Source organism: Panulirus ornatus, chromosome 37 (assembly GCF_036320965.1).
Source record: "Panulirus ornatus isolate Po-2019 chromosome 37, ASM3632096v1, whole genome shotgun sequence".
Classification (NCBI taxonomy): Eukaryota; Metazoa; Arthropoda; class Malacostraca; order Decapoda; family Palinuridae; genus Panulirus; species Panulirus ornatus.
The window spans coordinates 24,524,309-24,538,957 of NC_092260.1; the positions used below are offsets into that span (position 1 = coordinate 24,524,309).

General features: G+C 43.9%; 1 protein-coding gene across 2 annotated transcripts in view; it reads right to left on the minus strand.

The window, feature by feature from the left end:
• The window catches only part of LOC139760607 (X-linked interleukin-1 receptor accessory protein-like 2), a 35,466-nt gene that overhangs the window by 12,843 nt on the left and 7,974 nt on the right, over positions 1–14,649 (minus strand). The window contains exon 1 of one of the 2 annotated variants that reach the window (XM_071683989.1): positions 14,006–14,393. The exons of the other annotated variant lie outside the window; for it this stretch is intronic. The gene's annotated coding sequence lies outside the window, so the exon portion shown is untranslated. Of the gene's footprint in view, positions 1–14,005; positions 14,394–14,649 lie in introns of those variants that run through there. 2 annotated transcript variants of the gene reach the window in all.

A 14,649-nucleotide genomic window follows, 5' to 3' on the forward strand; every position in this document is an offset into this window, starting at 1 on the left:
AATAAATCTCTCAAAAATGGGAGTTATGATTTTCTGATCAGCTTTTACATAACGTAAGATCATTTCAACAACTTTTTGTGTCTCACTAGAATTCTTGCTTAAACTATTTTATGAGACGTTATTTAGATATAACATTTAGTTCATGATAGCGCAGGTAAGTACTATAAAGACTAGTATAGAACAAAAAGCAAAAAGGTCGTAGGCCTAACGAACCTTCTCATTGATCGCTGGCCGTTAAACCTAACAAAGCCAACTGACCAATCCATGAGCGGGAAAACTGTCAAATGACACCCAAACTGTTTATCGAGAACTTTTTGCAATAGGGACCATGTGGTGACTATACAGCGATACAGGAGCAGTGTATAGGAAGAGCACGAGTGACCAGGACATGTTGATGCTAGGGGTGTATATACTATACACAATACGATCGAGTCCGTTTTCAAGTCCATAGGAATGTATATACTATATACAATACGATCGAGTCCGTTTTCGAGTCCATAGGAGTGTATATCCTATATACAATAAGATCGAGTCCGTTTTCGAGTCCATAGGAGTGTACATCCTATATACAACGATCGAGTCCGTTTTCGAGTCCATTCCGCGTCGTTTTTGTCATTCATCTCTTTCATTCACTTATTGATCTTTTATAACACTTACTTTGAAAAATTACGAATAACTCCAAGCAGTAAGTAGGAACTTGAGAAGATGAACGGTGGTAGCAAGGTTGAGGTGAGTTTAGATAAACAATGGTGATGTTGTGTTGAGTGCTGTGACGAAGATATCGGGGGGGGGGGGGGGTTCTTACCGAGCCGACTCCCTCTTTGGAGCTGTGGCTGTGTTTGTTGCTATGGCGGCTTGGCTTGGTTTAGTCTCAGCGGCGCTGCTGTGTCTATCCAGCGGCTGCGGGTGGTGGATCCTACGTTGGTGATATTTTTTGTAGGCATGTGGCTAACGTTATAGTTGTGGTCTATGGTTGTAGGTCGTGGTATACTATAGTTGTGGTCTATGGTTGTAGGTCGTGGTATACTATAGTTGTGGTCTATGGTTGTAGGTCGTGGTATACTGTGACTCGATCTTTTGGCTTTACCTGTGTCTGTGAGTGAGGCTGCGTGCGTGTGACTATGATTGTAAGTGTACCTGTGTCGCACACGTACACAGTTCAGATGGAGGCCCTACGAGTGTACTTAAAAGAAAGATAATTACACACACACACACACACACAGAAGCTAAACTTTACAGTCATCTTTATTTTCGTTATTATCACTATCATTACCGCGGTCAGTTCAGTCATCACTACCATTCCCGTCGTCAGTTCAGTCATCACTACCATTCCCGTCGTCAGTTCAGTCATCACCACCATTCCCGTCGTCAGTTCAGTCATCACCACCATTCCCGTCGTCAGTTCAGTCATCACCACCATTCCCGTCGTCAGTTCAGTCATCAACATCATTCCCGTCGTCAGTTCAGTCATCACTACCATTCCCGTCGTCAGTTCAGTCATCACCACCATTCCCGTCGTCAGTTCAGTCATCAACATCATTCCCGTCGTCAGTTCAGTCATCACTACCATTCCCGTCGTCAGTTCAGTCATCACCACCATTCCCGTCGTCAGTTCAGTCATCACTACCATTCCCGTCGTCAGTTCAGTCATCACCACCATTCCCGTCGTCAGTTCAGTCATCAACATCATTCCCGTCGTCAGTTCAGTCATCACCATCATTCCCGTCGTCAGTTCAGTCGTCACCACCATTCCCGTCGTCAGTTCAGTCATCACCATCATTCCCGTCGTCAGTTCAGTCGTCACCACCATTCCCGTCGTCAGTTCAGTCGTCACCACCATTCCCGTCGTCAGTTCAGTCGTCACCACCATTCCCGTCGTCAGTTCAGTCATCAACATCATTCCCGTCGTCAGTTCAGTCATCACCACCATTCCCGTCGTCAGTTCAGTCATCACCATCATTCCCGTCGTCAGTTCAGTCGTCACCATCATTCCCGTCGTCAGTTCAGTCATCAACATCATTCCCGTCGTCAGTTCAGTCATCACTACCATTCCCGTCGTCAGTTCAGTCATCACCACCATTCCCGTCGTCAGTTCAGTCATCACTACCATTCCCGTCGTCAGTTCAGTCATCACCACCATTCCCGTCGTCAGTTCAGTCATCAACATCATTCCCGTCGTCAGTTCAGTCATCACCATCATTCCCGTCGTCAGTTCAGTCGTCACCACCATTCCCGTCGTCAGTTCAGTCATCACCATCATTCCCGTCGTCAGTTCAGTCGTCACCACCATTCCCGTCGTCAGTTCAGTCGTCACCACCATTCCCGTCGTCAGTTCAGTCGTCACCACCATTCCCGTCGTCAGTTCAGTCATCAACATCATTCCCGTCGTCAGTTCAGTCATCACCACCATTCCCGTCGTCAGTTCAGTCATCACCATCATTCCCGTCGTCAGTTCAGTCGTCACCATCATTCCCGTCGTCAGTTCAGTCATCAACATCATTCCCGTCGTCAGTTCAGTCATCACTACCATTCCCGTCGTCAGTTCAGTCATCATCATCATTCCCGTCGTCAGTTCAGTCATCACTACCATTCCCGTCGTCAGTTCAGTCATCACCACCATTCCCGTCGTCAGTTCAGTCATCAACATCATTCCCGTCGTCAGTTCAGTCATCACCATCATTCCCGTCGTCAGTTCAGTCGTCACCACCATTCCCGTCGTCAGTTCAGTCATCACCATCATTCCCGTCGTCAGTTCAGTCGTCACCACCATTCCCGTCGTCAGTTCAGTCGTCACCACCATTCCCGTCGTCAGTTCAGTCGTCACCACCATTCCCGTCGTCAGTTCAGTCATCAACATCATTCCCGTCGTCAGTTCAGTCATCACCACCATTCCCGTCGTCAGTTCAGTCATCACCATCATTCCCGTCGTCAGTTCAGTCGTCACCATCATTCCCGTCGTCAGTTCAGTCATCAACATCATTCCCGTCGTCATTATCGTCTGACGCTACACGAAACTGGGTGGGGGAGCTGAGAGCCTGTGTCCCCCCCACCAGGAGTAGATAGAAGACCTTGCCTCGTCCGGGGCCTTGCCTCATGATGTCATGCCTTTTTTCAGGGTTCTGTGTGTGTGTGTGTGTGTGTGTGTGTGTGTGTGTGTGTGTGTGTGTGTGTGTGTGTGTGTGTGTGCTATACATGCGTGACGGGGAGAAAGAAAGCTCTCTAGTGTTGCCCCGTCACTTATCCCTTTATGTCCAAGCGCCATGTCTTTACTCCTATCTGTGTACACACACACACACACACACACACACACACACACATTCTGTACAACCTAAGCCAGGCAGCCACTAAGCGACACGCCCTAAGGAGAGGAGGGACACCTGGGTTGGGTTGGGGCCAACTGCCGCTCCTAGGATTTGAACCCAAGCGGGTGCGACCCCGGGAGAGGCCATCAGTAATGCCTACTGCTACGCCACAGACGCCCGTGTGTGCGTGTGGTGTGTGTGTGTGTGTGTGTGTGTGTGTGTGTGTGTGTGTGTGTGTAGCACTGGAAAAAAGTTTCTAATTTCTTTATGGTATCTTGGGGTTTCTTAATACTGTAGACAGTTTTCTACGCTCTTTTCTAGGAGAGAGAGAAAAAAGAGGGCACAGTATTCGTATATCTATTAATGTCTTTCAGTATTTTTCAGTTAACTAATGATATATATATATAAAAAAAGAAAGAAACGGAATGGACCTTGTGATTGCCTGTATCATCAACTTCAACTGCCGCGTCTAGCAAACCACTGAGGTGGAACATGGACGATTGAAGTGGTTTCGTCCAACATCAAACACATTACGAATAAATCATTTTGACGCTTGCACGACTAATTACAACGGATGATCAAGTCTAGTTGTCGCGCTATGACCAGTGCCATACGCTGTATTCTCAACCGCAAACCAAAATCAGCGCTCAGCATTATATTACTGATATACCTAACTCCAAACACTTCAATGAATCACACCATTGTGGTGAATTAAACACCACATATGAAGGACTCAATGGTCTGTTGCTGTTTGAGTCCCTTTGTATCTGTTTTACTCCAAACGCCTGAATACCTTATTCCAAGCATTTGAATACCATACTGAAACACTTGCCCACTTGACTTCAAACACCTGAATGCTTCTCTCGAAGCACTGCGGTGCCTTACTCCAGACTTTTGAGCACCCTCACTCCAAACAAACAATTAGCTTTCTTTAGCTTCATTATGAAACTTGTAACCACTGATTTGTTATTGTCACAACACAAACAGAGTATGAGTTTCCACCACAAAGAGAAAAAAATATTAGTTTTAAGTGGCTTTATAGACAAATTACTCGCTACTGAACCTATACTGCATGAATACATGATGAAATTTTTAAATTCACTCTACTGTTATATGGTATAATAATCTGGTACATCATTCCTTGGGATATAAATTATATAGACTAACTACAGTATCCATACATAGATGTAGAGTAGTCTGGTAAACCGTGGTTTACAGTACATGACTCTTGTTACCAACCCAAGGTGTGTACACCATCCTCTCCATCGTACAGGTAGTCTACTTTTAGAGCGGTGGCCTAAATTATCTCCATCTACAGCCGTTGAGCTTATCATGAGAGAGTGAGAGAGAGAGAGCGGGCCTACTACCGGTCGGTTACACACAGACACACACACACTCTCTCTCTCTCTCTTTCTCTCTCTCTCTCTCTCTCACACACACAGACACACACACACACACACACACACACACCTCCCTCCACAAGAGAGGAACACCCTGTTATTCTTATTTCATCTCACCTTTCATTTTTTCTTACAAAGATTCAGCACCCTGATCCTGACCAGTGGTGTTGAGGGTGTGTAAATAACTTTGCGTTGTTCGACCTGACCTACACAGTTCAGTCATCTCGAGGATGGAGCGATCGTGAAGCTGCAGTGACGACGGAATCTTTTTTTTGGGTAAGGCCAAAGGGAAGTATTGTCGAGGAGGTAGAGAAAAGAAATTCGTTGAGGGTGAGGTGGTGTATTAAGGGTGTATGTAGCACAGATGGCCAGTGACCTGACCAATTTCCAGTGGTGTCGAGAGTGATATGTTTGTCCCGACTTATAATGGTTAGGTCAAACAAAGGCCAGTGATGTCGAAAGTGTTGTGACGACCCACGTACGTTGGCGTTTAGGGTACCCCTCACCTCAGTGTTTGTGTAAAAACTGCCTGTTCAGTAACCCCTTCACATGAAACTAGTGTTCATAGTTACGCAAACAGAACAACGGACGGTGCAACACCCACACACCCACACACACACGCACACACACACACACACACACACACACAAAGGGGCATGACCCATCCCCTTGATCGTGCATGAAGAAATCATCGCCCTGGAAAGTTTCATAATCGTTCTATTCCGGGGTTATTTCGGTGTGATGATGGGGCTAGACGGTTTGGGGAAAGGAGAGAAAAAACGCCAAGAGGGAAGATAACAATCCATCCAAACGATCTACAACGCTTCTTGTGGTGTAGCCATGGGAAAGATGGGAAAGAGATTGAGTTGGGACGAGCTGATCTCCTCTACTTCCATGGCCTTACTACATACACAGGCTAGTACTTGGTGTCTCTTTTGTGTGCTGTGGCTACCAGCCTCCGCTCTACCCATACCTTCTTGATCCCTTGGTCGGGGAAAAGCTCTCTTGGGGGAACGAAAGTGAGGACATGGTGCTCTGAGGGTCGCTGAGGAGGATCCAATTGGACTTAGAGGGATGCGACGGAGTGTTCTCAAGAGCTGGCACAGCCAAGCTAGAGGACTGAGAGATGAAGGCCATGGCTAGACAATGGAGGCTATGTTGACGAAATTTTAGGTGGCATCCTTAATCAATCGGTTGCGTAGCGCTTATAATCTATCCAGAGTAGCGCGCTAAGCGATAGATAGATCGTCTCGCAAATAATTGTTCACGAGATAGTTGCGCCAACTACAGACTTGTAGCGTCCTCACGCAGACGGTGGATTAACAGGCTCGCGTTCCTGACAGATCAGTAGAGAGCTGCGCAAGTAGTCGATCCAAAGTGTTGTAGCGGTATCAACGACAATACGTCGATATCAAGCGATGAGAATTAGGCCAACAGTTGAGGAGAAGCGATGCGGTAACGCTTCGGTAAGCGAAATGCGCTATAAATGTACCTCGCCTTACGCAAACCAGTCCTAAAGGTTTGGTTAAGGAGTAGTCTGGAAGCACCAGCAGACAATCGTAGGTGATTACTCTGTCTCTGTCTCTCTCTGTCTGTCTCTCTCTCTCTCTCTCTCTCTCTCTCTCTCTCTCTCTCTCTCTCTCCCCTCACACGAGCACAGTCCGTGAGCCAGTCACAAAGTGACGGTGGCATATTCCTGAGTATACACAGGCTGTGACTAACGTCCGGTGCCCCCTGTCCATCCTTCTGGTGCGGTCTCCTCCAGCAGTATAACTTAACACTGTCGTCTCCCTGTCTAAAGTTATGGTTAAGTTCATCTCCGACGGTGCATCTAGCGGCTTTCAAGTTGCGGATAATCTCCCCTCCGGCATTATAACTTGCGGCAACGTCCCTTTGTGATAGTCTAAGTCATAGACAGGTTCCCCTTCCGGTATTGTAACTAGCGGAAGTCTATCTAACGAGCATGTGACTATCCGGCGGTATAACTTGAGAAATACGTGTATCTGCCTCCGCCTTTAGGAAATGTGACTTGTGGCAGCTTCCCCTCCTGGAAAAGGGTCCACTCTTCCCTTCCCCCCCACAACCCCCGTGGCTGAGGAATGTCCAGTGACTTGCCTTAACGACAGCGTAGCTCAGGGTAACGTATCAAAGTTGAGGAATCCTACCAAAGGGTAAGGACGGAGAGCTATTGCGAAATCCCTTCTTCTTGGCCGGGTCTTCCCCAGTAATTTCAACTCGTTCATGCCATACTGCTATGTGCATCAGTGTCTCTCCCTCTCAGGATATGTCACATCTCATATACGTTTCGCTGTCGAGGACCTAACAACCACCGTCGTCTTCATCTCATGATTGTCTAACTTTCAGTCTTGCGAGCGATGGCCCGAAAGGTGTCATCTTGGCAGATGAAAACCTTGACCCCTTCTTTTTTTTATCTTATTTCCTTCGTTAACAGTTCTTCTAGGGGTCTCCTTGACTGAACCCCATCTAGTTCAGATAAAAGTGTCGAATTTATAACTAGAATTACCTTAGTTGATCATTACACGTTATTCTCCAGAAAAACGTAACAAAATATGTTGTTTTCGAGTCCTTACCTGAATTTTCACCCAAAAATATCGGAGTTGAATATATATGTTTATTGGATGCGACCCCGAAGGAGCAGGTCTTATGATGTCATCTAGTGTTATCGTCAACTTTCGGATGTAAACAATCCCAAAGCCTCGGTTGTGTTGCACGCTACCGGTGTACTTCGTCATCTCTTGTTTTGAAACCTCCGTCCCTCTTCAGCCCAGGGTTATACCTAATGACTCTTGAGTGTAGGAGTCTTTGCCTCTCTCTCTGGCAAGGGAATACCCACCACCACAGACTTTACTCAGCCTTGGTGGAGGTCTCCGCCTTTCCTCAACCAGGAATTTCTCCCAAGACCGCAGCCTTGTGCCTTTGCTCCTTTCTTCAATGACGAGATCCACACTACCCTTTAGATTTTGACCCCGAGTGCTACGCTGGTCAGTAGAAAGGGTGTATGTAGCCTCCCACCTCACTCACTCTCCCCACCATTTTCGATGAATGATGCAAAAAGCGATTTTTTTTCTTTTTTATCGCGTTTGGCAAATGGGCTGATCCAGTGGGAAATGTAGATCCTCTGTCATCATCATCATCATCATCATCCTCTCTCTCTCTCTCTCTCTCTCTCTCTCTCTTGCTATCTATCTATCTAGCTCTATCTATCTATCTGTCTATCACCTTCAAAGACGCGATACTCATCACCGTCAGAAAACAAGTTTCTACGAGGCTGATATCAACAGAGTGGCAGGTGACCAATACACCTTGTGAGGAGTGGGAGAGATCCAGGAACCCTATTTCTGGGGGGCAGTTGAAGTAGGACTCTGTCACTAGCGAGGGGTGGTGTATGGTTCGGTACAACCACCTCCTTCCCACCCCCGCCCCAGAAAATAAGAAAGGAATTTCTGACTCTGTCTGCGGTTATGACCCCTAGTTTTTGGGAAGCCCTGGTGGAAGGCTGACAGAAATCAATGGACCCTTGTTGATTTGTTGTGATCTATGGTATTTTCCGACCCGTTGTTTTGAAGGTTGTGACGGGTCTTGCTTGACGACGCTGGAAGACATGGACTAGACTTGAAGGAGAGGAGGAGAAAAACATAATCCTTCTCTTAGTCGTTTGTTTTCCCACGTCAAAAAAAATTCAAACGGAAGATATTTTCTCCTACTATATAGATAACTCATGATATCAGTCTTAAGGAATTTTAGAATTTTGTCATCACATATTCAACAGAGTTTGAGAGAGAGGAAGAGAGTGATATGTAAGAGCAATACAGATTTTGCTGTCATTTTGGGAGGAGATTTTGAACCTTATGTCTCGCTAATGGCGTGCGATAGTTTCCAACCAGCATTCTATAAAAGCCTTCAATGAAAATGGATCTTGAAAGATGCTAAGTTGACTCAGATGCATCTACCACCGAATGGAGACGACCTGGGTCTTCACCACCCTACCAGCACCACTACCACTACCAGGTCGTCACAGCCACTACGACCACCACATGTAGTAGGTCGTTACGACCACTACCATCACCACCACATGTCGTAGGTTCATCACGACCACTACGATCAGCACCGTCGTAAGTCGTTACGATCACCACCAAACCGACACTGTCCAAGGTCGTCACAACCACTACTACGACGTAGGTCGTCACCACGACCACTCACCGTCCTAGGTCGCATCGGCTTGTCGGGTCTTATCAACAGAACTCAGGGTTTCCCTGTTGTTCGTCGGTGCCAACCCGATATCCGTTATCGGTGGCCGTTATAATGTTTTTTTTCTACACCCTGTATATATATATATATATATATATATATATATATATATATATATATATATATATATATATATACCCTTCCGTCGGATGCTTTAGTCTACACTATGTCTCTATTGTGTAGATGTATATGTGAGTGTCAGTGCGTCTGTTTGACCATGTTAATACACACACACACACACACACACATATATATATATATATATATATATATATATATATATATATATATATATATATATATATATATATATATATATATATATATATATCCTTACTTTTCAAGTGATGATACAGGCGGAGAAGAATTCCAGTCTCCCTGCTCCTGACCTCATACATTAGATGTACTATATAGTAATAATCAAAGATATTACATTTCCCTCTATGCACGCGAACCTAACCACACAAGAGCCATTCACCAGATAATGGCTTATAGTTATACTTTCCTTCCAGCTTTTTATCTCTATAGCATAAGTTCATTATCTGTTGCATAATAAGTGGCCACGCTAAATATCCTTGTCGAAAGATCATTATGAATTTTCTCCAACCGAACATCTTCATAGCCCTAGATGCATAGAAATCAACAGAACCCGTCTATAAAAACCATCATGAGAGCAGAATTCCTTTCGGGTTGGCTCCCATATCAGTGACGCGGTTGCCGAGAGATTGCACAGGTCAAAGGTAAGAATATGAGGTCAAAGGACGCAAAGGGGGGAAACCAGGTTAGTTCAGCAGGCAGATGTAAATAGCGAAGAGCATATGGCTGGAAGGGAAGAAATGATAGAATAAAAAGAGTGTTAACTCATGTTTCAAGACGAGTTTAAGACCGTGATGGCTACGGAGTGAGGCTACAGTATCATACAAGTGTGTGTGTGTGTGTGTGTGTGTGTGTGTGTGTGTGTGTATGTGTATGTGTGTGTGTGTGTGTGTGTGTGTGTGTGTGTGTGTGTGTGGAGGCGGGGTGGAAGGGCGGTATACATACCACACTGTCGGGCCTGCGCTAAAATGCATCGAGTAAGGTGGCGGTGGGTGCCGGATACATAGAGAGAGAGAGAGAGAGAGAGAGAGAGAGAGAGAGAGAGAGAGAGAGAGAGAGAGAGAGAGAGAGAGTTGCAATATGCATTACGTCAAGCGGTGGTGGGAGTGGGAGAGGTGGACGCATGCAGCGTATTGCGTAACACCGAGACACCAGACTTCTGTGCATACCGGAAAGGATGCTTGCCGCTCCTCACACACTCATCGTCTGAATGGGTGATTGACATCAGCGTACGGGTTGACGGACGGGTCGCCCACCTCACCACTCAGTTTCACCATCGCCAGACACAGTGAAGAAGATGGAAGCCTACGTCATTTTCTCTTGCTCTCACGAACCTGACGATTTAACTTTTTGATTATAAAGACGTAATCCCCTATATGCGACGACTTGATTCCTTGATTACGACGACGTAAGCCCTTGTATACGACGACTTAATTCCTTGATTAGAACGACTTACGCCAGCGAATACGATGACCTGATTCCTTGATTACGACAACTTACGCCAGCGAATACGATGACTTGATTCCTTGATTACGACGACTTAAGCCAGCGAATACGATGACTTAACGCCTCGAGTACGTCCACGTAAGTCCTCGATTGCGACGACTGAACCCTGAAAATACGATCACTTAAACTCCTTGATTACCACTTGATTACCCTGATTTCCTTGTTGAGCACGACGAATAAAGACCCCAAGGGATTACAGTCACTGCACTTATGGGTTGACAATCGAAACCATCCAGCCTAATAACAACATATTCCATCCAAAATATATAAGGATACAAAGCAAAAATATTAACGATCTATATATGGAATATTTCCGATACTCCCTTGGTCTGTCTTGGGTACTATGGAAAAGCAGGATGTCATGTAAAGCAAGGGGTTTATACATATGGTATACCGACGAATTATACTATGCGCGCGCGCGCCCTTTGTCATCATCTTAACGAACGCCTTTCATTGAACAACTTCCAAAGTTCTTTCATTCTGTAGATTTCTATTTTGCAGAGATAAAAAAAAAAAGAAGAAAAAATATCGTGTTGGAGCATTTTCAAATCCAGTTTTCTACGGTATGTAATGTATGCGTTTTTTTCCCATGAACTCAAAAGATGACAATAAAGAGGTGGGGGTGGCGAATGGTTGAGGGACGCTTTAGTGCACAGGAAGGGTAGGGTCGTCCTCGCTCGTCAAAACACAAAGAAATTTACAGTACAAGTTACTGAAATGTGAAATTATATGAAAGGATTTGACATATGATACAATCGGGTATGGAAAGGCTGCGAGAGTTATGTTTCTTACTAAAAATAGCTCTGTTTTTATCTGGTGTACCTATAATGTAGCAAGGAGAGCAATGTATAATTTTCTCTTTTTTCTTATACCGCTGAGCATGCTTATTCGACCCTTCAACACACAGGTTCGACCCTTCAGCAAGGTTCGACCCTTCAACACGTAGGTTCGACTCTTCAACACGAAGTTCGACCCTTCAACACGAAGGTTCGACCCTTCAACGCGATGGTTCAGACTGCTGAATATAGAGAACACAGAAGAGGACCTAAATCTAGGGATGAGGAACAGACACGGAGAATATATATAATGACTCGTGTGTGGAGAAGCAGATACCTGGGAACAATGAAATGAATAGACAATGAATTACTGAGTAAAGCTGGTTCGTTGTTTTGGGTTTAGGCCTATCGACTCACTGTAAGGGACATTAAGGCCGACAACGTCAAAATGTAACCACTAATTGAAAAAAAAAAACTCGTGAGGACTTTTCTCAGAGACCCTGGTTCAAAACAATGGTGTGTAGGGATGGAAGATTTTTTTTTCAGACCTTCCTCAGGAGCACAGAATAATTTTAGGACCATGCATGTTATGAAGGGCCCTTGAGGCATAGATATATATATATATATATATATATATATAGTGGCTAACATAGTGTGTTAAAAACGATCAAGGAAGAATCTGGATTTTTCTGTATAAGGTTTGAAAAAGGGCAAGGCTAATATTCAGGGTCAGTGTATGTTGGCGTTAATGGATATTTTAGAACAAAAAGATATGGATTTTTTTTTTTTTATTAAGTGGGTCGCACCTGAGAGGGTTAGCAAAGATGGAATGAGACGAATTTCACTTAAAAATTTTTGGGATAAAGGAAGACCATATTGCAGCCAAAGAGAAAAGGCTGTACCCTCGATGTATTTCGTTAAACGTGTATAATGAAAGATTACAAAAGTCGTAATTATTTACATATTGAGAATAAGGATTAAAAATCTCTTGTGGTCCATATTGTCATTTTCTTTTATGCATCTATGACTCCGTCATTTGATGAAGCTTACGAGACATAATCATGGAGGAAATGAAGCAACAGATCTCTGTGTTTATAAATATATCCCCTTCTGCTTCTGTATCAATAATCTATATCGTATTTTGGACTTAAATTCTGGCCCCTAATTGTGGTTAGGATTTTAGTTAGTTTTTAAGAACTGTCATGATTCTCTCCATTTTCAAGGTGAGGCAAAAGTTTTTCAACGATCGGATCATTAGCCGGAACTGCTTCGAACCTGTGGTGGCAGGGAACCACTAAACTCTACCGGAATTAAGTTAATTTCTGGAATTTTCCACAGCCTCCAGTTCTGTCTCGAAACTCTTAGATCGTGTATGCGTTTTGATACAGATATTTCGTGTTGGGCATGGAGATTCATGCTCAAAAATACACTAATATAAGTAGGACATACAGCATATTCGTGCATATATATACATATATATATATATATATATATATATATATATATATATATATATATATATATATATATATATATATATATATATAACAGCATTTTTCTAACATGAAATTGAAAATACTACCTCTGTTGTAAGTTGATTTAGCTAAGATCATATTAAGTATGACATGCAATTACGGGCTCATACCCGACACAATGTAAGCAAGACATGATACACACAGTAGAGCTCTGACATAATAACACAGAAAAATGATGAAAGAAAAGATGCATCTAATCAAATAACATATCAAACTTACACATCACGTCATGGAAGACATGATATATGACCTGTTACGTATAGTATAGCATGGCACGATGCAATAAAAAATATCCTTTATTGTCTTATAGAGTATATAAGACGTTACTATAAAGTCTGCGACTTGTTAATGGCCATCTCACCCACCCGGGTGGATGCGAAGGCACGAGTGGGTTTCGAACCTGTCTGCATGAGCGTGGTTCTGTATGGCTCCCTTAATCGTCTAGTCCGCCAACTGCCAAACGAATCACCCGATCCTACAGATGATAAGATGCATGATCTCCGGTACTTAGGTCAGCCAGCACCACCAGCAACGCTTGGTGTTGGATCCCACAAGATACACGCTTACACAGGCTCGGTTAGCCCCTTGTTTATATAAGTTCTGAGCTGCGCGTGGATGCAGGCGTGTCCACGAATGTATCAGCCAGGGTGTTCACTGATTCAATTTTCTAAAGTTCATAATACTGCAAAGTTTGAACCAACTTACTAAGGGTCATCTACGTATATGATAAAGGTGCATAAAGCCATGAATCGAATATAAAATTCTCATTTTCAGTTTTAATTCAGTGGATTCTTCACTTTGAAACAAGAACGACCTAACTGCTTGTAGGGTTATCATGAGTCAAATATTCTCAACGTTCTAATTGTTTCGTATCTTCAATATTCAGTAAGACTATTATATTAGTATTAGCTGGTAGTTATCAATTCTCGATCTTGTATTTTTCCCCCATTACGCTAATGAGCAATAAAAAGACGGGTAATTTCTGAAGGTGTTGAAATACGCCAAGACATCAAGGTTACGGCGATGACGACATGCTACACACAATATGGCTGTGTACTGAAAAGGGCTGAAGTACTAGAGCAAGTGAAATCTAATGGACGTATGTGGATAGATTGACGTACTTAGCTTAAGTCGATGATAAGAGGCGTGTAGGACGAATAAGGCATTCCACACGCACAGGCGAGGCGCCGTGAAGCAGCAGCGATTTCTCTTCTACACCCTTCCAGCGTCATGTAAACCTCACCAAGAACACCTCGCCTTCAGTCTTCCTCAGGACGCCCAGGCTCTAGGTGGCGGCGTCCGACCCGGGGCCGAGAGTCCCCGCATTCAAGAAAACATCAGGAGCGAAAAAGGACAGCGAATCGACGTCTTAAAATCAGGTGTTGCTGGCGATGAGAACACACATTCATAGAGAGTCTATCCTTGCCGCGGCGACTGAGGTTAACAGCACACTAACATGAGCCTCGACAGTATATCTCACTGTGGCTGACATGCCCAAGTCACATTTCCGCTGCTGGTATCGTCTTTTGTTTACTGCGTCGTCAATTTCACCTTTATAACAGCCCCAAGCTGGAGTCTCCAAGTGTCGCTTCTTTCGTATCTATTGGTCGTGTTTAGGAAGCAAAAAGCTCGTCAAATTTGACTGTATTAGAGAAGGATGATATATATATATATATATATATATATATATATATATATATATATATATATATATATATATATATATATATGAAACAATGCTTTGTGACAGTTATCACAGAGCGAT